The 22937-nt window shown below is 41.7% G+C and overlaps 1 protein-coding gene across 2 annotated transcripts in view; it reads left to right on the forward strand.

The window, feature by feature from the left end:
* The first annotated feature begins 21872 nt into the window (after nt 1–21872).
* The window catches only part of LOC134352891 (plastin-3-like), a 142044-nt gene continuing 140979 nt past the window's right edge, over nt 21873–22937 (forward strand). The window contains exon 1 of one of the 2 annotated variants that reach the window (XM_063060470.1): nt 21873–21988. The gene's annotated coding sequence lies outside the window, so the exon portion shown is untranslated. Of the gene's footprint in view, nt 21989–22843; nt 22863–22937 lie in introns of those variants that run through there. The other variant, XM_063060472.1, reaches the window with a different exon arrangement.

The raw sequence follows: 22937 nt of genomic DNA on the forward strand, positions 1-22937 counted from the left end.
CAAAGCAAAATTGGTCCTGCATTGAAAATTAAATTAGTTTGCTTACGACAGATGATCAGTGTTGATTAAGTCATTTAACAAGTCTTGTAAAGTCAGTAACAACAATTTGATTTCTCTTTGTAGCAGTGCTTGGGGATGGGAGGCATCTTTGCACGAATGAAATGTTGCAGCTGGCAATGTCAGGAGTTCACACTTTTAGAGTTAATGTGATGCCTCTATAAATTGGTGTCTTTCAGATTTTATTGTGAGAAAGAGCATGCCCCACACCACAAGTACTGATATTTTCTCAGAATGCCGACAAACCATCACCATAACATACTGAATCTTGTCTGATGGTACAGGAATTCACATAGTTATCATGACACAAAATTTTAAAAAAATACTGTGCTAAGCTTACAAATGGAAAACAGAAATGTGATTATTTCAGAGATTTCCTCGTGCATTACAGAGATTCCAGAGTGAAAGTCTTTGAAGTCCTGAAAGGACAGATGTACCCTGTATGACATGATGAGTTCTCTTTCAGTAGCAATAATGAAGGGATAAGTTACTTCCAGTCAAGTGGTGGGCCTGCCAGCAGATGTGAAAGGATCTGAAGTTTGTTTAGTGTAGTTGGAAAAATCAATAAAGGCTGCAGATGCTGGAAATCTGAAACCAAACTAGAAAGTGCTGCAGGACTTGGCAGAACAAGCTCCACTCCATGGAGACAGAAACAAAGTTAACATTTCAGTCAATGGCTCTTCATCAAAATATTTCTCCTTCCTGTAGAATACTGCCTGGCCAGCTGAGTACTACCAACACATGTTTTGGTACAATCTCTCTTTGCTCCCTGCTATTTATAAAAACAGTTATGTTCACGGAGTGCTGGGCACCCATCTACAACAACAGGTACAGATTACCAAGCATTACAATCTATGTTAAAAGACAAAGAAAGACCATATGAATAATAATGTAAGATATAAACACAGTAGATTATTAGTTCATGGTAAAAATATTAGCTGTCTGCCATTCCTCAGAAACGGTTCACTTTCCTCATCAATGTGGCTGTGATGGCTCTTGGACTTGTTTTCAATATGTCAGATATAATTCAAACTATTCAGAGTTGTCAATAGTTTTCCCTTCAAGTTGACCTTCTTTAACAATCATCCATCTCCTTTATCTGTTTATTTACCCGTAGCATTGGTTTAAATGAATTCTTTAAACTACCAACTAGTAGCATGAATTTAGAGGATCAAACTTGCTGGAAGATCTACAGGATGATCCATTGAACATGGAAGCAGGGTTGAAGGAGAAGATGAGGGAAACCTTGTCCTTTTGGGCAGAAAGACAGGGGAAAAGAGCAAGAGCAAGAGCATAGAAAATGAACAGACTTAGTTGAAACCTCTGCCAGCCAAGGTATTTTGGACAGCCAGATAGAGGAACAGAGAATTCTAATGTGAGAGGTAACTTTATTGGAATAGAAGGCAATGGAAGCAGAAAAATTAAGAGGATGGAATGGAGTCATTAGAGGAATTATTCCACAGTCATCTTTTTGGGCTTGATGTTGAATTTACCAATTTGAAATGGATAGAAACTTTATTGATCCCAAAGGAAATTACAGTGTCACAGCAGCATTTCAAGTGCACAGATATGCAAATATTATAAAAAGTAGCAAGAAGAATGAAAATAAGTTATCTTAAAAATAAGATGTACAAGATCTACAGGACCACTTCCCTAGCTATGGTCAGAGGGTGGTAAATCTTTGGAATTTGTTGCCAAGAGCGGCTGTGGAGGCCAAGTCATTGGGTGCATTTAAGGCAGAGATAGATAGGTTCTTGATTAGCCAAGGCATCAAAGGGTGTCTTTGGCAGGGGAATGGAGATGACAAGAAGAATTGGATCAGCTCATGATTGAATGACGAGCAGACTCGATGGGCCGAATGGCCTGCATCTGCTCCTATATCTTACGGTCCATAGGTTGACTCGTTATACAGCCTAACGGCCGAGGGTAAGAATGATTTCATATAACACTCTTTAGAGCAGCGCAGCTGTCTTAGTCTATTACTAAAAGTGCTCCTCTGTTCAATCAAGGTGGCATGCAGAGGGTGAGAAACGTTGTCCAGAACTGCCAGGATTTTCTGTAGGGTCCTTTGTTCTACCACAGCCTCCAATGTGCCCAGTTTGACTCCTATAACAGAGCCAGCCTTTCTAATCAGTTTATTGAGCCTATTCGCATCAGCCATGTTGATGCCATTGCCCCAGCACAGGACCGCATAGAAGATTGTGCTGGCATCAACAGGTTGGTAGAACATGTGAAGGAGAGGCGTGCATACTCCAAAGGACATAAGTCTCCTCAGGGAGTAGAGGTGACTCTGGCCCTTCTTATACAGAGCCTCTGTGTTTGTACTCCACTGAAGTCTGTCATCCAGGTGCACACCCAGATTCTTGTAGGTCCTCACCATCAATATTAACAGGGAGCAGTGCACGCTTGGTCTTTCTAAAGTCCATCACCATCTCCTTTGTCTTACTGATGTTGAGTTGCAGATGATTCAGTTTGCACCATTTGACAAAGTCCTCCACCAGGGCCCTGTATTCATCTTTCTCTCCTCCCTTTATACACCCAACTATTGCTGAGTCATCAGAGAATTCAGCAGATGACATGACTTAGTGTTGTATCTGAAGTCCAAGGTATATAGAGTAAACAGGAAGGGAGCCAATACAATTCCCCTTGGGGCCCCAATGCTGCTTATAGCCATGTCTGACACACAGCTCTGAAGCTGCACAAACTGTAGTCAGCCAATGGAAGTGCCAACCTGCATCGAACGGAGTCTTTTACCCGGCAATGAGGGCTGTGTGGTACACTCGCAAAATAAAAAAAAAACATGATCCTCACAGTGCTGCTCGGCTTATCCAAATGGGAGTAGGCTCTATTCAGCAGGTAGGTGATAGCATCGTCGACTCCAGTGTGCTCCTGGTGGATTAGCCAGCTGAGCCTTGTACCTCACATTTCCAGCATTCACTGGCTGTTTTTGCTCTGCTGATATAAAATGAATGATGATCGAAATATTGAATACTCCTTGCTTTGTTGTCTCTATTCTTATTCCCAGTTTTCACTATCCTTTGTTGCTTCCTTTTTTCTTTGTTGCTGTCTCTTTTCCCTGCCGCTCTATTACAAATCTCCCCTTTTCTAAGTTTTCTCAGCTCTGAGGAAACGCTGACTCTATTTTACCTTCCGTAGAAACTGTACTTTTTGACCATGCTGTGTACTTCTATCACTTCCCGATGTTTGGACCAATAAAGAAATGTTATCAAATGTTTAATTAATTTAATTGGCTTTTTTGGTAAGGTAACTAGAGGGTTGATGAGGGCAATGCAACTGGGCTTTCAAAAGATGTTTTAATAAATGGCACACTCACTTTTGCTTGTCATCAAAATTGAAATTTATAGAACAAAATGGCTTGTGGTAGGTGCACAGAAAATGGTTATGGCAATCTGTCATTTCTCAGGCAAGTTGTTCTACAACTATCACAGTAAGGTCATGACCTGGAAATGGACTCTGTGTTCAAAGGTTCATTCATTATCAAAGTATACAACTCTGCAATTCTTCTTCTCTGGGCAGACATAAAACCAAGAAAAGAAAGGCAGCACAATCATCAACCCCCAAATCTCCCCTTGCGATCCAAAAAAACGAACAAAAATGGAACAGGCACATCAATCCCCAAAAGGGGACTATTTCAAAATGTTCAGATGGCACACAACAGAAAAGTGTGGTTAACAATATGAAGAAATCTAATAGACTCTATGGTGGCAAGAGTGGAAAGTAGCTTAGATTTAATGCAAAGATAATGAGAAAAGAACTATATAATGTTAGATTATAGCTGTAAAGGAGATAGAACATAGAATAGTACAGCACAGTACAGGCCCTTCGGCCCACAATGTTGTGCCGACCCTCAAACCCTGCCTCCCATATAAGCCCCCACCTTAGATTCCTCCATATACCTGTCTAGTAGTCTCTTAAACTTCACTAGTGTATCTGCCTCCACCACTGACTCAGGCAGTGCATTCCACGCACCAACCACTCTCTGAGTAAAAAACCTTCCTCTAATATCCCCCTTGAACTTCCCACCCCTTACCTTAAAGCCATGTCCTCTTGTATTGAGCAGTGGTGCCCTGGGGAAGAGGAGCTGGCTATCCACTCTATCTATTCCTCTTATTATCTTGTACACAGGAACAGATGTGTATACATGCACAAATATTGGAACAGGATCAGGAACAGATGTGTATACATGCACAAATATTGAGAAGTAATAGAACAGATGAAGAAAATTATTACATATCTGGAAAAGGGCTTAATAAATAGTGGCAAGTAACACAAAAGAAAAAGAGTTGCCCTTTGGTTGCAATGAGATTATTGCTGTCTGGGAAAGACAAATCTCAGGGTTGTATACTGATAATAAATGTACCATGAATCTCGAATCTTTGAATTTTTGAATTATTGCGTCTGACTCTGAGTCAAATTCTTCAATGAGATTCAAAAGTTCAATGCATAGTTTAAAAGTAATGATTAACATACAACCCAAGTTTTATGTGTTTTCCATATTAGAAGGCTAGGTGATGTCCTATTTGACAAGTTTAAATGTCGTCAGGGAGACTGGTATGTACCCTGCAATTCCACATCTTACAGGAGGAGCTTTCTATTGCCTTAACTACCGTCCTGCCTACAGTTGTCATACTTTTGGTTCTAACTTCTTAATCTTAACTTCTTCAATCAACTAAATGATAATGAACAACTCAGCACCCTTAGCCTGCACTTGTTCTCGGATAAGCTTGTTGATCCAAACCCTGACCACTCTAACACTGGCCAACTCCAATAATTGCTGCTTCGCTTACACACCTTGCTTCTTTTTATTTGGCCTTGTTAAGTTGTTAATAACCCAAGCAATCTCTTGCTCAGCAGACAAATCCTGACAGGCCCGGGTCGCTTTTTAAACCTGGCATGTAAAGTCCACACGGAACTGTCTCCACACAGTGTCTAGTGATGAGCAGACTCCCCAAACAACTGTAATTCATGGTACTATCAGGTCCAGACTTCAGGCTCAGCAACAATGAAGGAACAGCAACATAATCTCTAGTTCAAGATGGTATGTGACTTACACGCAAACTTGGAAATTCATTTGCACCATCTGCTCTTCTCTAACACATCCTTCTCATACACTACTGCTCTAAGGTTTGGGAGATGCCATGAGAAGTCTTTGCAAGGTTATGATAAACACTAAAGCTACTGTACACATGGTAGACTTGGGTAGAGGAGAAAAATGGAAATGAGAAGTACTACAAATATATGCACAAAAAATTATTTTGTGCTTTTTTTCTGTGTCAGTGAATAAAGAAAGGATTGGTTTACAAATGTTTTTACCTTCTCCATAAAGAAACTGAACTCATCAGTTACTGGCATTACCTCAAATCGTTTAACTTCATGAATATTTCTCAGCCTTTACTCCAATTACATTTAAGCCAACTAGGTTACTATTGATATTTCTTTATCCTGTTCAGATACCAGTAAAACAATATCCCTCAGTGAATTCCTATCCTGCTGTGCATTCAGAAGCCTGAAGCTGCCCACTGGAAATAATCAAACATTCATTAAATGGGGAAGGGTGGTGGCGCTTTATAGAGTTAACATCCTTTAGTTCCTCATTTTCCCATTAACAGCCAGTCAAAGTAAAACATCAGAGCAAAGAAATGACCAAAATAAGTAATCTTAATATTTGACCAAAAGTGAATTTTTTTTTCAGGACTGTGTTAACCAAAAATGGTGTACAACATGTGGTTGCTGTGGAATTTCATTTTTACTGCATGCAGAATCAAATAGATGGTGATGGAGCAGTAAAAGAACACCTGTTATTCGAGGCAATAACTCCAAAGCTCAGTATCTTGTACAACAAAATATCAAAGTTATATCATGTGATCAAAACAACAAAACCTACACAAGTACCTAATGGATGTAGTACAGTATATAGAATGGGTATGAATTTTGCTTTCCCTCTTTTAAAAAAAGCTAACCAGTACAATCAGTTAAATTAATGACACATACAATTTTATATAATGAATTCAATGTTTATATTAATATGATAATAATTTCACTAATCATTAATCCTTTCAAACTCTTGGCCTCTTTGTTTGCCACTCTGCAAACTATATGTAACATCTCCAATGAATTACTTCATGTAAGTGTCATGTGGATTTGGTCTGGAATTGTTGGATTAATAGGATTACCTTCATACAAATTAGAAGCAGGAACGGCTACTCAGCCCATTGGACCTGTTCAGTAAGATCACTGTCATCCAATTGTAAAATCAATTCTGCATTCCCATCCATTGATGATAATCTTTTCCCATCACAACCCACCTTGCTGCCTTAAAACATAAAAAGACTCACTTGCTGCTTTTTTATATTTTTACGGCAGATGTAGATAGTTTCAAACACTCTGTAACCCCTGAGAGAAGTACAAAGAATTTACAGTACGAAAACAAATTATTTCCATGACTAGTCAATGTCTATCATCCACAGAAATTTCCTTTTGCCTGACTTCAGCCATTTCTTCCACTGTCCTTCATCTCCATTATGTAATTATCTAGCTTCCTTTTAGAATTACACTCATTTCAAAATATATTGTCACCATTTTCAAAATCAGCTTTAATGTCACTGGCATATGTCGTGTTGTTTCATTGCAATACATAATAAAAATTTACAAATTACATTAAGAAATATATATTTAAAATTAAATTAAGAGATGCAAAAAGAGAGCAAAGAAAAAAAAAGTGAGATAGTGTACATGGGTTCATTGTCCATTCAGAAATCTGCTGGTGGAGGGGAAGAAGTGGTTCCTGAAATGTTGAGAGTGTTTTTCAGGCTTCTGTGTCTTCTCCTTGATGGTAGTCATGAGAAGAGAGCATGCCTTGTCTGAAGGGGTTCCTTAATAATGGATGCCACCTTTTTGAGGTGTCACCTTTTGAAAGTGTCCTCAATGCTGGGAGGCTGGTGGAATGATGGAGCTGGAGGTCATCGCCTTTTGAAAGTGTCTTCAATGCTGGGAGGCTGGTGGAATGATGGAGCTGGAGGATTTTACAATTTCCTGCAGCTTTTTCCCCATCCTGTGCAGTGGCCCCTTCATATCAGACAGTGAAGAAACCAGAAACCTTGTCATGGAGGCTGGAAAATCTTTCGCTGCGGGCCCGAAGACCAGAGATCTTTGCGACCTTTGGACACACAGCTCGAAAAAAGCGACAAAAAGGAATCTTAAGATCGTAAACCAGCGGGTTGTTGTTATATCTCCTGCTCGCTGTGAAAATGGGGGACACCTCCCTCTCCCTTGCCAGGGAGTGAGCGAACCTGTGGGTTCTCGAAGTTCAGATGAAATGTGAAGCTTTTGGAGTAACTTTGGTCCGTGTTTTTGCTATTGCTCAGCACACGCTTGAGCTCGATGATTGTACCGATGCGCATTTATTTTTGCTGGTGGGGGGAGGGGGGATTGTTGCTCACTGCTACTTACGCACAGGAGGGGGGAATTGAGGAGGACTTTGGGGTTCTCACATCATTCTTTGGGGCACTTCTCTGTTTTCGTGGATGTTTTGTGAAGAAAAAGCATTTCAAGATGTATATTGTATACATTTCTCTGACATTAAACTTGGCCTTTGAACCTTTGAGAATGCTCTCCACAGTATATCTGTAGAAATTTGTGAGAGCCTTTGCTGTCATACCAAGTCTCCTCAAACTCTGCTGTTGTGCCTTCTTTGTAATGGCATCAGTACGTAGGGCCCAGTTGTGGGTGTAGAGAGAGTAGAGCAGTGGGCTGAGCATGCATCCTTGAGGTGTATCAGTGCTGACTTGTCAGCAAGGAGCAGATGTTATTTTTGATCCACACTGACTGTGGCCTCCCGGTGAGGAGGTCAAGGATCCAGTGGCAGAGGGACTTAGAGAGGCTCAGGTTTTGGAGCTTGTTGATTAGAATTGAATGTATGATTGGGTTGAAAGCTGATTTGTAATCAATAAACAGCAGCTGATGTAGGTGTTACTGTTGTCCAGGTGATCCAAGGCCAAGTGGAGAACCAGTAAGATTGCATCAGCTATAGATCTATTGAGGCGATAGACAAATTGCAGCCAGCAGGTCCAGATCCTTATTTCGGCAGGAGTTAATTCAGGGCATGACCAACCTCTCAAAGCATTTCATCATAGTGGATGTGAATGCACTGGGCAAGAGCACTGAGGCAGCTCACCTTGCTCTTCTTGGGCACTGATATGGTTGCAGCCCTTTGAAGCAAGTGACTGCAGCAGTGAGAGATCAAACATTTCCTTGAAGACTCCTGCCAGCTGGTTGGCACAGGTTTTCAGAGCCCTACCAGGTACACCCTCAGGGCCTGACACCTTGCGAGTGTTCACTCTCATGAAATTTGTTCTGATGTCGGCCTCTGAGACAGAGACGTAGTTTTATTCTCGCTTTCAAAGCATGAATAAAAGGTGTTGAGCTCATCTGGGAGTGAAACATCACAGCCATTCATAATGTTAGGTTTTGGGTAAAGACATAATCTCTTCTTAATTCATCATTGAACTTTTTGATGTCTCATATTAATCACCCCTAAGTTTGGACTCCCCTGAATCTTTTCAATGTCTATTCATTCAAAAACTTTTATAATATTGAAAACCTCAGCTGGATTGTTCTTCTAGCTTTACTTTCCTTGACAGTGGAGTCCCCACTCAGCAATAACCAAAGCTGATGACAGCCCAAAAATACTTCCAGTGAAGTGAGAGAATCAACACTTAATGTGCTAATAGATATTCCTCTGTTTCCGACATATTGAGTTAACACTTGTATTTTACAAAAGCCACAAGGAAATGTCATTTCAAACAATAAACCACCCCATCTGGAAAATATCTTCTAGGTTTTTGTTTTCAGTATTGTGCCACCTATATAATAATTCAGAACTCTCCTCTCAAAAACAGAACACGTGGATAGTCTCCTTGTAAAAGCAGCCGGGTTTAAAGCAAAGCAACACATTTTGTAGCTGCTTGTGTGGAAGTGACAGAGAAATTCTCTCCTATTAAGAAAAGAACTCACTGCTCCCAAATGATATATCTTCACTTGTATTACAATACACCCACTTTCAGATTTTCAAGGTTCAAAGTAAATTTTATTATGAAAGTGCATACATGTCATCATCTACAACCCTGAGATTCATTTTCCTCTAAGCATAGTCAGTGTAGTTATTGATAATGTACGACTAACATTGAGATTAATAACTGCAAAATTATCCATGTATAGTTTCACTTTATTTAACTAAAGCCCACAACATTTATTACACGTACTTTATTATCAGAGGTTATGAAAGCATGATTAAACCTGGAGTGACCTTGACATTGACCAGTTTTTAAGAATCTTTTGCTTCAACAGATCTCAATCCTGAAAACGAGAATATATTTCTGATATAAATATCTTGATCACATCTTAAAGAGGGTGAAGGTTTCTAAATGTAAGTTCTCTGTTTGCTTTGACCTTCACTATTTTAGCTGGCAATTTCAATAAAGTTTGTATCAGCCATCTATTAAATCATGGTCCTATTTAAAAAACAAGTTCTTTAGAAAAACAATGAGGTCTACAATTGAAGCAAAAATCTGCTCAGACCACTTTAACTCTGAATTTGCATCTTCCTGCTGTTTCTCCCCTGTATGAGCTCACGTCATTTTCAAGCTCACCTTATCCAAATGAGCCAGTACGCTGTTTTCACAAAGCACTGTGGCATCCCTTCCGGGTCACTATATTAACTACATTTGCGATTGGAGGTAATGTAATAAGCTAATGGAAGGAAATTGGATCCGTAGTTATGGAAAACTGATCTCAGCCACCTTTCCTCTATCATTGTTTGTAGGAAAACACTAATCTTCCGATCATGTAGACAATCATTGTTGCAGCATCGTGTGGTCAGTGGAGAAGTTCAGCATCAATGCTGAAAGCAAAGACAGCTGTCACAATAAATTGGCTTACTCTTGAGCATTAATTTCTCTTCACTGGCATCAGTCTCAGACAGCAGTAACAATTTTCTGACAGTTAGCAACTGTGATGGCATCACATAGAAATCAAGATGGGCAGCAAACTAGGAAGTAAAACACCCTTTTGATGATGTTTTTAACCACATTACAGAGAGTGAAATACAGATTTGAGATATTCACATGAAAATTAGCTGGTAGTTTTACAATGTAACAATGGCAAATGCTGACAACTGTTATCAATGCATCTTAGAGAAGCCAGAATGTCTGTTGTTCCTTCTTAATGTAACAAAACATTCAATGAATCAGAATGTAGAAGCTTGGTTAGGAACAACTTCATTTCATTAGCTCCTACTGAGCATATCATCAAAACATAAGGTATAAAGGCTTATTTGCATGTCATTGGAAAATCAGGATATATGATTTTACTGCAAAATCAGAATCAGGTTTAATATCTTATTTTTGGCATATGTCTTAAAATTTGTAGTTATGTGGCAGCAGTACAGTGTAGTACATTATAAAAAACTGAGTTATAGTAAGTATACATGGTATATATACCATATAATTACCCAGTTAAGTTTATAATCTTCTATACAGAATCATTTAAATATGCTAATATAAGGAATTTCTTAGATTTAAAATAGAAAATATGGTCATTGTTTTGCAAGTTTGACTGACAGCAGCCTGGCAAGCTATACCCCTACTATAAAGTGAAACAGACATCAGTTTAATTGTTTGTGAATCCACAATGTTTCTAATTGCACTAAAACAACAGTAACACTGATTGATCTGGTTTGTCTTGTGGTGGAGCTGAAAATATTCCAAGTAGAAGAAAAGATACAGATAACATACGTCAAATTTGCTGGTGAACGCAGCAGGCCAAGCAGTATCTATAGGAAGAGGCGCAGTCAACATTTCAGGCCGAGACCCTTCGTCAGGACTAACTGAAGGAAGAGTGAGTAAGGGATTTGAAAGCTGGAGGGGGAGGGGGAGATGCAAAATGATAGGAGAAGACAGGAGGGGGAGGGATAGAGCCGAGAGCTGGACAGGTGATAGGCAAAAGGGGATACGAGAGGATCATGGGACAGGAGGTCCGGGAAGAAAGACAAGGGGGGGGGGTGACCCAGAGGATGGGCAAGAGGTATATTCAGAGGGACAGAGGGAGAAAAAGGAGAGTGAGAGAAAGAATGTGTGCATAAAAATGAGTAACAGATGGGGTACGAGGGGGAGGTGGGGCCTTAGCGGAAGTTAGAGAAGTCGATGTTCATGCCATCAGGTTGGAGGCTACCCAGACGGAATATAAGGTGTTGTTCCTCCAACCTGAGTGTGGCTTCATCTTTACAGTAGAGGAGGCCGTGGATAGACATGTCAGAATGGGAATGGGATGTGGAATTAAAATGTGTGGCCACTGGGAGATCCTGCTTTCTCTGACGGACAGAGCGTAGATGTTCAGCAAAGCGGTCTCCCAGTCTGCGTCGGGTCTCACCAATATATAAAAGGCCACATCGGGAGCACCGGACGCAGTATATCACCCCAGTCGACTCACAGGTGAAGTGATGCCTCACCTGGAAGGACTGTTTGGGGCCCTGAATGGTGGTAAGGGAGGAAGTGTAAGGGCATGTGTAGCACTTGTTCCGCTTACACGGATAAGTGCCAGGAGGGAGATCAGTGGGGAGGGATAGGGGGGACGAATGGACAAGGGAGTTGTGTAGGGAGCGATCCCTGCGGAATGCAGAGAGAGTGGGGGAGGGAAAGATGTGCTTAGTGGTGGGATCCCGTTGGAGGTGGCGGAAGTTACGGAGAATAATATGTTGGACCCGGAGGCTGGTGGGGTGGTCGGTGAGGACCAGGGGAACCCTATTCCTAGTGGGGTGGTGGGAGGATGGAGTGAGAGCAGATGTACGTGAAATGGGGGAGATGCGTTTAAGAGCAGAGTTGATAGTGGAGGAAGGGAAGCCCCTTTCTTTAAAAAATGAAGACATCTCCCTAGAATGAAAAGCCTCATCCTGAGAGCAGATGCGGCGGAGATGGAGGAATTGCGAGAAGGGGATGAACAACACCTTGTATTCCGTTTGGGTAGCCTCCAACCTGATGGCATGAACATCGACTTCTCTAACTTCCGCTAAGGCCCCACTTCCCCCTCGTACCCCATCTGGTACTCATTTTTATGCACACATTCTTTCTCTCACTCTCCTTTTTCTCCCTCTGTCCCTCTGAATATACCTCTTGCCCATCCTCTGGGTCACCCCCCCCCCCTTGTCTTTCTTCCCGGACCTCCTGTCCCATGATCCTCTCGTATCCCCTTTTGCCTATCACCTGTCCAGCTCTCGGCTCTATCCCTCCCCCTCCTGTCTTCTCCTATCATTTTGCATCTCCCCCTCCCCCTCCAACTTTCAAATCCCTTACTCACTCTTCCTTCAGTTAGTCCTGACGAAGGGTCTCGGCCTGAAACGTCGACTGCGCCTCTTCCTATAGATGCTGCTTGGCCTGCTGCGTTCACCAGCAACTTTGATGTATGTTGCTTGAATTTCCAGCATCTGCAGAATTCCTGTTGTTTGCGAAAAGATACAGATAACAGGTTTAGGGAACCTTGGTTTTCAAAAGATATTGAGGCCCTGGTTAAGAAAAAAAAAGGTGCATAGCAGGTAGGGACAAGTAAGGAATATAAGAAACCTTATGGAATATAAGAAATGCAAGTGAACACTTAAGAAAGAAATCAGGAGGGCTTTAAAAAAGCATGAGGTTGCCCTAGAGGACAAGATGAAGGAAAATGCTAAAGGATTCTACAGATATGTTAAGAGCAAAAGAATTGCAAAGAACAAAATTATGGAAGACCAGAATAGTAATCCATGTGTGGAGCCAAGAGAGATGGACACCGAGTCTGTACAAGTGGAGCAAAGCGGCATCAACTTCATGAACACAGTACAGATTATAGAGGAGGAGGTGTTTGCTACCCTGAGGCAAATTAGGGTGGATAAATCCCCAGGGCCTGACAATGTTGTTCTGCTGTTTAAGAAAGGCTCTAGAAATAAACCAGGAAATTATAGGCCGACTTCAGTAGTGGGAGTTATTGGAAGGTATTTAAAGGGACCGGATATATAAGCATTTGGATAGACATGGACTGATTAAGGATAGTCAGCAGCATTGTTTTGTGCATGGTAAGTCATATCTAACCAATCTTATAGAGTTTTTTGAGGAAGTTATCAGCAAAGTTGATGAAACAAGGCAGTGGATGTTGTCTACATGGACTTTAGTAAGGTATTCGGCAAAGTTCCGCATGGGACGTTGATCAAGAAGGTTCAGTTGCTCGATAATCAGGATGAGGTTGTAACTTGGATTAAACAATGGACAGCAAGGATAACTATCAAAGCTTGCAGTAGATCTGGACCAGCTGGAAAAATGGGCTGAGAAATGGCAGGTGGAATTTAATACATACAAGTGTGAGGTGTTGAACTTTGGTAGGACCAAGCAAGGTAGGTCTTACACGGTGAATGGTAGGACACTAAGGAGTGTGGTAGAACAAAGGGATACGGGAAAACAGGTCCATTCATTGAAAGTGGTGTCACAGGTAGATAAGGTCATAAAGAGAGTTCTTGGTACATTGGCCTTCATAAATCAAACTATTAAGTACAGGAGGTGAGATGTTATGTTGAAGTTGTATAAGAGGATGGTGAGGCCTAATTTTGGAATACTGTGTGCAGTTTTGGTCACCTACCCCCAAGAAAGATATAAATGAGGTTGAAAGAGTACAGAGAAAATTTACAAGGATTTTGCTGAGTCTGGAAGAACTGAGCTACAAGGGAAGATTGAATAGGTTAGGACTTTATTCCTTGGAATGGAGAAGATTGAGAGGACAGTTGATAGAGGTATGCAAGATGATGAGTGCTATTGATAGGGTAAATGCAAGCATACTTTTTCCACTTAGATTGGGTGGGACTACAGCCAGAGGTCTTCCGTTAAGGTTGAAAGGTGAAAAGTTTAAGGAGAACATAAGGGGAAACATTTTCGCTCAGAGGTTTTAAGAGTGTGTAATGAGTTGCCAGCCAGCACAAGTGGTGCATGCAAGCTCGATTTCAAAGTTTAAGAGAAGTTTGGATAGGCACACGGATGATAAGGGTATGGAGGACTATGGTCACAGTGCAAGTCAATGGGAGTAGGCAGTTTAAATGGTTTGGCACAGACTAGATGGGCTGAAGGGCCTGTTTCTGTACTTTATTTTTCAATGACTCTATGACTAAAAGTAAACTTTTCTGGTAGCTTACCAGTTAGTTTGTTGCTATTACAGCTCAATTCTGGCGCCACTCTATAAGGAGTCTCTGTACGTCCTCCCTGTGGGAATACATGGGTTTTCCTTGGGTGCTTCGCTTTCTTCTCACAGTCCAAGGATGTACTGGGTAGGTTATCTGTTCCATGTAAATTATCCCGTGATTAAGTTAGGGTTAAGTGGGTTTGTGGTGTCGCTGGGAAGGTGTGGCTTGAAGGGGCTGAAAGGGCCAGCTCCATGCTGCATTGCTGAATAAATAAATAAATAAAGTTGAAGCCAGGAGCTGAAAAGTTAACCTGTCTAATCTGAACTGGAAATCATTCAAACTCACAGGTTGAAACCACAGGCTGTATGTAGTAATAACAGTTCCTGGGAATGAAATAAGGTCAATCCTCCAAAGCTACAGTATGTTTTTCAATTTCAAAATGATAACAGAAGATTTGACTTTCATTAACTCTACCTTAATGTTTAAAAAGATTTTGCAAAATGTCAAAACAAGTGACTGTTAAATTTTAAAGGATGAATATACAAGGCAAGGGCAGTGATTGGCTGAATGGTGTAATCTTTTGAGAGGGTGGGGGAAATGCCAAGTGATATATCTCAAAGATTGGCATTGGACTGTTATTGTTTCCATTGATCGTTTATGACTTCAATTAAGGAGGATAAACCAGACCATATTTTCAGCTCTCTTGAGATTGGGGAGATACTGGAATGTGAAGAGGTGATCAGGAATCTATAAAATATGAAAAAAAACTTTAAATTATTTGACCCCTTTCACATTGTATTCTTAAAATATCTTAATCTGTACTGTAGTCTAATAAAATATTGTTGGTGACTAGATTAATGATGAAAGAAATTAAATATGGGTTGCACAAAGGCATAAAAAGCTGCCAGATTACTCTGTGGAAAAAAAATAGTTTTGTCTTGGACTTAACTTAATCTTTCCTTCTGTTATGTTATACAATTAGTTAGACTAGTTTAAACATAAAGCAATTATATTTCAGCTTCGTTTGGTACAATTGTCAGTTACTCAGACAAAGGATTAGGTTATTCAAATGCAGAACCTCCGGGATTTGTTTTTAAATGTATGATCACCAGTTTATATTTAAATGAAATGCATCTGGCCTTGAACGTTTTTGGAAGCATTTATGAGCTTGTTTTTGTCAGACTATTATTATCTTAATGAAAGGATCCATTAGGTAAGAAAATGGATACCGACAGCAAAATAATTAAGTTGTATCTTCGAGTATCAGCTCTGCTGAAAGCTGCTATTCCAAACTAAATGGAGATTTGACTAAGCACAGTTGAATGAAAACACATTCTCTTGCTTCTCCCACCTGATTATCCTTCTTGTATTTCTGAAAATATTCCGGTCAAGTGAAAATCTTGTGTTGTATCATTAAATCAATGTGGCAGGGGAATGCTGCACAGAGTAGATATACAATTAGGGACGAGATGCAGTCACACATTGAAGGAAAACCTTTGACAAAATCCTTTGTAGAAGGCCGGTCCAAAAAGTTAGAGTTCATGAGATCCATTGCAAGTTAATAGATTGGATCAAAGATCAACTCTGTAATAGCAGGCAAAAGCTGCTGGTGGGGTGTCTTGGTGAACTGAAAACCTGTGACCAGCAGTGTACACAGGGACTGGCAACTCTTCATCTTTGTTAATTACGTTGATGAACTGGATACAAATGTAGGAAATATAATTGGTTTTCAAATGACAAAAATTGATGGAAAAGATAATCATAAAGTACAGAATGATATTGGTAAAATGGACGTAGTAATGGCAAATGAAATTTAATCCAGTGAAGCATGAGGTGATGCACTCTGGTAGGCCCAAAAAGGAAAGGAATGGTAGGGCCCTAAGAAATATTGAGGAATAGAGCGAACTTGGTGTGCAAGCCCAAGGATCCCTGAATGTGGTAGCACAGGAAGGTAAGGTGATTCAGACGGCACATTTTAAACTTGCCTAGATTGGCCAGTACATAGAATATAAAAACAGGGAGGTAACAATACAAATTTACTACAGCTCTGGCCTAACTAATGTATTGCATGTGCATAGTTCTGGTCACTACATCATAGAAATTGAAAGCACTGGACAGGATGCAATGGAGATTCATCAAGGATGGAGCATCTCTGTTAGGAAGAGATCAGATGGGCTGTGTTTATTTCCTTTGAAGAGAAGGCTAGGGGAGTGACCTGATAGAGGCACATAAAGTTTTGAGGGGCATAGAAAAGGGAAAAATTCCTATTATCTACCCAATGTCGGAAACTGGAGAGCATAAGTCTCCAGCAGGGGTGACCAACCTGGGGTCCATGGACCCCTTGGTTAATGGTAGGGGTCCATGGCATTAAAAAAAAGGTTGGGTAAAGAGTAAAAAGAAAGTCAAAGGGAATCTGAGGAAGAACTTTTTTACCCAGAAAGCAACGAGGATCTGGAATCCCGAATGATGGAGGAAGTACTCTATGTTTAGAAATGTAGACAAACATTTTTAATCACTAAGACATAAAAGAGTACAGATCAAATGAAGGTAAAAGAGATTATTAGAGATAGGTATAGGTACTTGATGGCCAGCATGTATGTGATGGGCTGAAGGGCCTGTTTGTGTATGACATGGACTCTAAATTCCTTCAGACGGAGAGAAGCATCAGTGAAGCCATGTCTTAAAACGTGTAGTAAAAGATCAATTTTTTTTTTGCTCATCTTAATTGCACCTTTTGGATTAATCTAAAAATCTAGGTAAGTAGACAGATTCTGAAAGTTTACCCCATTTCTCAAGAACCTAACTACCTTCACTGAAAAGTATTCAATGACTCTGCTTCCATCATCTTTTAAGGTTGAAGTTCCAAATTCTCTAAATCTTTTGAGAGAAAAAGAAATTCAAAATTTCAGTATTAAATGGGTGCCCTCAAATAATGACTCTGAGTTCTAGATTGTCCCATGAGGAAACATTCTCTCCACATTCACCTGTTAAGACCGCTAAGAATCTTGTATGCTTCAAGCAAATTGCCTCTCACACTTCTAAACTTTCTTTGTTTTGTCACAGTGGTAGTTCCATTGCCTTTCATTCAAAGTACCAAATCTCATCCTAGGTATCCACATCTTCAATAGATTTCAAGTGATTTTGTACTTGGAATCTCATACAATTACTGAAAATAACCAGAGCTCCAGAGACTTCATTGCTTAATCCAAATCATTTCAAAATGCAATCAGCTCTTGGGAAACATGAGTGCTCTTCAGGTTGTGTCTAGAATTCAGCCTAGTGGAGGCTGTGGTCTGGAACCTGAGGAAAAAAAATCTGAAGGAATGTGTTAGTAGAAATACCACTTTAGAGATTAGATATGAAACCCAGGCCATCTATTCTCTGAAGTGGGTCCCTACGGGTCACTGGTATATCTTGAAGAAAAGCAGTGGATTTCTCTCTCTGCAGAAGCCAACATCTATTCCATAGTCTATAGCACTAGAACATCCAGTTGGTAATTCTGGATCTATTTGTTCTGTAAATTAACAATATTGTTTACTCTACTACAATTGGGCTGTACAACATATCTAAACTACTTCATTGTTTTTAAATTGCTTTGGAAAGACGTGAAAGCCATTATATAAATGCCAGCCCTTTTAAAATATCCTGTAGCTTTAAAGCCTTTTTATTGCCATAATGATGCTCCATAAACACAATGTGTTGGTAACCAGGTGCAATATAATAGAAGAAGAAACCCATAACCATTTAGATTCGAGGCCGTGGTAAGGAAAAGGAATTATTCCTGGGAGGGAGCAGAAAATGGCCATCATGTTCTGCTCCTTAATTTGCCTGTCCAAGAGGAAATTACTTTCAACTTATTAAGGTTGTGAAGATTTCTATGATATTTTATTTAAAAATCGGCAGAAGTAAAGACAACAGAGTAATGGAGAAACACAAAAATGTTGGAGGAACACCACAGGTCAGGCATCCACAGAGGGAAATGAACAGTCGATGTTTCAAGTTGAGACAGCTCAAGACGGGAAAGAAAGAGGACAGAAGCCAGAATAAATGGGGGGGGGGGAGGAGAAGGGAGAAGCGCGAGCTTATGGGTGATAGGTGAGAGGGGAAATGGGTGGATAATGGGTGGGGAAGAAGTGAGAATGATGTGAAAAGGTGGGAGGTTATTGGTGATAGGTGGAAGAGGCAAAGGGCTGAAAAAAGACAGTGGACTGTGGAATAAAAGAAGGGAGGTGAGAAACCAGAGGAAGTTAGAGTGATGGGCATGTTGTCAGGGAAAGGAGAGGGGAAAGGGAAAGGGCAATTGGGCCAGAGTGATAAGGGAAAACAAAAGGGGGTGGAACAGAGGTGAGTAGTTACTGGAAATTGGAGAAATTGATGTTGATGTCGTCATCAGATTAGATGTGTCCATCTAATCTGTGTCTAGCTTCAACTTGGCAGTAGAAGAGGTCATGGACAAACATGTCAGTGTGGGAATGGGAGAAGGATTTAAAGTAGCTGGCCACCAGGAAACTGAATTCAAACCAAAGGTGTAGCCATGGGTTCTTGCATAGGTTCCTGCTATGCCTGCCTGTTTGTCAGCTATGTGGAACAGACCATGTCCCAAACCTACACTGATATCACTCTCCATTTCTTCCCATGCTACGTTGACGACTGCATTGGTGCTGCTTCCTACATTATATTAAACTCATTGAATTCATCAACTTTGCCTCCAACTTCTACCCTGTCCTCAAAGTTATCTGGTCCACTTCCAAAACCTCCCTCCCCTTTCTCGATCTCACTGTCTCTATCTCCGGAGACAGTCTATCTACTGATATCTTTTATAAACCCAACGATTCTCACAGCTACCTGGACCATACCTCTTCCCACCCTGTCACTTGTAAAAATGCCATCCCCTTCTCTCAGTTCCTCCATCTCCACAGCACCTGCTCTCAGGATGAGGCTTATCATTCCAGAACTAAGGAGATGCCCTCTTCCTTCAAAGAAAGGGGCTTCCCTTCTTTCATCATCAACGCTGCCCTCAACCGTATCTCTTCCATTTCGCACAAGTCTGCCATCACCACATCCTCCTGCCACCCTACCAAGGATAGGGTTCCTCTTATCCTCACCTACTACTCTATTAGACTCCACATCCACCACATAATTCTCCATAACTTCTGCCATCTCCAACAGGATCTCACCACCAAGTGCATCTTTCCGCCCCCCCCCCAATTTTCTGCTTTCCACAGCGATCTACATAACTCCGTTGTCCGTTCATCCCTCCCCACTGATCTCCCTCCTGGTACTTACCCTTGCAAGTGGAACAAGTGCGGCACCTGCCCTTACCCCTTCTCTCTCACTACCGTTCAGGACCACAAACAGTCCTTCAAGGTGAGGCGACACTTTATTTGAGTCTGTTGGGACATCTACTGTATTCAGTGCTTCCGGTGTGGCCTTTTCTATATCGGTGAGGCCTCTTGTATATCAGTGAGATCCGATGTAGAGGGTGGTAAATCTGTGGAATTTGTTGCTACAAGTGGCTGTGGAGGCCAAGTCATTGGGTGTGTTTAAGGCAGAGATAGATAGGTTCTTGATTAGCCAGGGAATCAAAGGGTATGAGGTGAAAGCAGGGGAGTGGGGATGACTGGATGAAGTGGATCAGCCCATGATTGAATAGCGGAGCAAACTCGATGGGCCAAATGTCCTACTTCTGCTCCTAAATCTTATGGTCTTATGGTCCAAGATGCTTTAAGAGAACTAACCTTGCAGATTGGCAGAGTTCAGGGGAGCAGGAGTACACGCTGAGGGATACACTGAAACTTGGTGCAGCCAGTGTTCAGGCTCTGTGAGGAAGAACTGCTGTCTTAAGTCCTTCCACTACTGCGTAAGGTGGGGCTGAGTTGGGAGGGAATCCTTTCAAACACTGAAACTTTCAATTTGAAAGGCTTCATCACCCAAGGTGCCACATAAGTGATTCTTTTTTAAAAGTCTACACAACTAACTGTAATGATCATGACTGTAAAAGTTTGGGGACTTTCCTCCTTTGTATATATTTGTATAAGGCGCAGAATTATCTGCAGCTTAATGTGAAAAAGACTAAGGAGCTGGTGGTAGACCTGAGGAGAGCTAAGGCACCGGTGACCCCTGTTTCCATCCAGGGGGTCAGTGTGGACATGGTGGAGGATTACAAATACCTGGGGATACGAATTGACAATAAACTGGACTGGTCAAAGAACACTGAGGCAGTCTACAAGAAGGGTCAGAGCCGTCACTATTTCCTGAGGAGACTGAGGTCCTTTAACATCTGTCGGATGATGCTGAGGATGTTCTACAAGTCTGTGGTGGCCAATGCTATCATGTTTGCTGTTGTGTGCTGGGGCAGCAGGCTGAGGGTAGCAGACACCAACAGAATCAACAAACTCATTTGTAAGGCCAGTGACGTTGTGGGGATGGAACTGGTCTCTCTGACAGTGGTGTCTGAAAAGAGGATGCTGTCCAAGTTGCATGCCATCTTGGACAATGTCTCTCATCCACTTCATAATGTACTGGTTGGGCACAGGAGTACATTCAGCCAGAGACTCATTCCACCGAGATGCAACACAGAGCATCATAGGAAGTCATTCCTGCCTGTGGCCATCAAACTTTACAACTCCTCCCTTGGAGGGTCAGACACCCTGAGCCAATAGGCTGGTCCTGGACTTATTTCCTGGCATAATTTACATATCACTGTTTAATTATTTATGGTGCAACTGTAACGAAAATCAATTCTTCCCTGCCCCCCCCGCTCAATAAAGTATGACTATGACTATATGACTAAAAACGTATAAGAAAAACCTCACCTGCCAGTTCCTGCTGAGGGATGCACTGAAGCTTGGTGCTGCAAGCGCAAAGGCTCTGTGGAGAAGGACCATAAACTACGGCTACCCGCATAGGTCACTGAGGGTATGGGACTGTTGGGGAAGACACTCAAACAATGGAGTGTTTCACCTCAGGATCATATAAGAAGCGATATTACTACATGTAAAAAAGTTTAAAAACGTTTACCATTTGCAACACATCAAAGTTGCTGGTGAACGCAGCAGGCCAGGCAGCATCTCTAGGAAGAGGTACAGTTGACGTTTCTGGCCGAGACCCTTCGTACCATTTGTACCACTTGCCTTTATTGGCCATCCCTCATCGTGAGGAGAACGGCATAACACTGTTTTTAAACACTCTTTCAAAAGCACGTATTTGATGCTCACCTCCCCCACACACCCCAAAGGTACCACCTTTTCACATCGCTGTAGTGCCTGAGGTGAAAGTTCTTCCATCAGCCTTTTTCCATGAGGTAACATAAGTAAAATACCAGTTAAGTTCAAATACCACCGTGGCAGCTGGGGAAATTAAATTCCATTAACTAAGTACATCTGGAATATAATACTAGTCTATTGTAACAACTTACCTGGCTCAGCAACATGTCTTACAAAGCAAATAAATTTCAACCTGAGTTGGTCCAGGTAACTGCACTGCGGGCGAGAGCGCCGCCTTCTGATGGACAGCCGGCCTGACCAGTCACTCAAGGGTGCCTTGAGAATTCTGTAAACCAATTGGTGCAAGGGGAGAGAGACCGTCGAATGAGCGTGGCCGGGAGGCGGGAGGCCGAGGCGGTGGCCGCGGGGCGGGGAGTGAGTGCGGTCGTCGCCCTTCAGAGCGGTAGCGCGGATCCGTGGGCGGTAGAGCAGCTGGGAGGAAAAGTTCTGTCAAGTTGTGAGTACCTGGGCTCTTGCTCCCGATCCCAGTGTAAGGGTGCCAGACGGCAGTCCCCCGGGGAGGGTGGCCGAGGACGGGGTCGTTCCCGCTCCGACCAGGGCGGGGGATGGAGGGACCCCTGGAGGGCGAGCGCGGCAAGTAGATAAGAACGGACATTGGGTTGATGTACTACTCGCTTTCTCTATTCCCCCTCGCCCTACTCATTGCCGCTGACTGGTGGGAAAAGGGCCAAATCCTCTTTGGAAGTGCCGTGGAGCTGCTGTGAGTTTGGTTACTCCCAAAAGTCAGGGTTTTTATCACTCCCAGACAATTGAGGGCGAGTAAGACGTGCACGGCGCCTGTTAGTATTTTTTTCCCGTCTCCGACTGGCCAGTGTGTTTATTTAGCAAACAGAGGAACAGTTTCAACTTTTGTACACACCAAGTTTTTTAAAAAAAAATGCTAGGCGTTCGGCAATAACTAAGTCACGAATCCTCGCTCAGTCTTGGATTTCGTTCCCTAACATGAAGAAAGTTGCACGTTTTAATTTTTTTTATTTCAATATTTCTTAATTTGAAGGCGGTGCCGCCAGCACCTTGAATTAAGATTGGTTTGTTTTCTTTCTGCAACCAATATAATCGTCGGCTATTTAAATATCCTGTGAGCTAAGCTCATAATTACAAGGGAAATGGTTGAGATTCCTTTGCAGCTCGTTCTGTTCTGAACAAAACCAGTTCAAACCCATTAGTCATAGTTCAGGGTGAGCTGAGGGTTTATCCTGCTGTTCATCATCGGTGGGCATTAACTGCTTTAGTGTTTTGTATGGAATTTAAGCAGTCCTCGCCAGGGAAAGAAATGTTTGGTACTTGTTTTGGAAAAAAGATGAAAGCAGGTGATATTTTAAAAAGTTTTTGAAGTGTATGGACTATATAATTGACTTATTTCAATTCTCGGGAAGGTGAGTTAA

The sequence above is a fragment of the Mobula hypostoma genome, chromosome 10 (assembly GCF_963921235.1).
Source record: "Mobula hypostoma chromosome 10, sMobHyp1.1, whole genome shotgun sequence".
NCBI classification, from domain to species: domain Eukaryota; kingdom Metazoa; phylum Chordata; class Chondrichthyes; order Myliobatiformes; family Myliobatidae; genus Mobula; species Mobula hypostoma.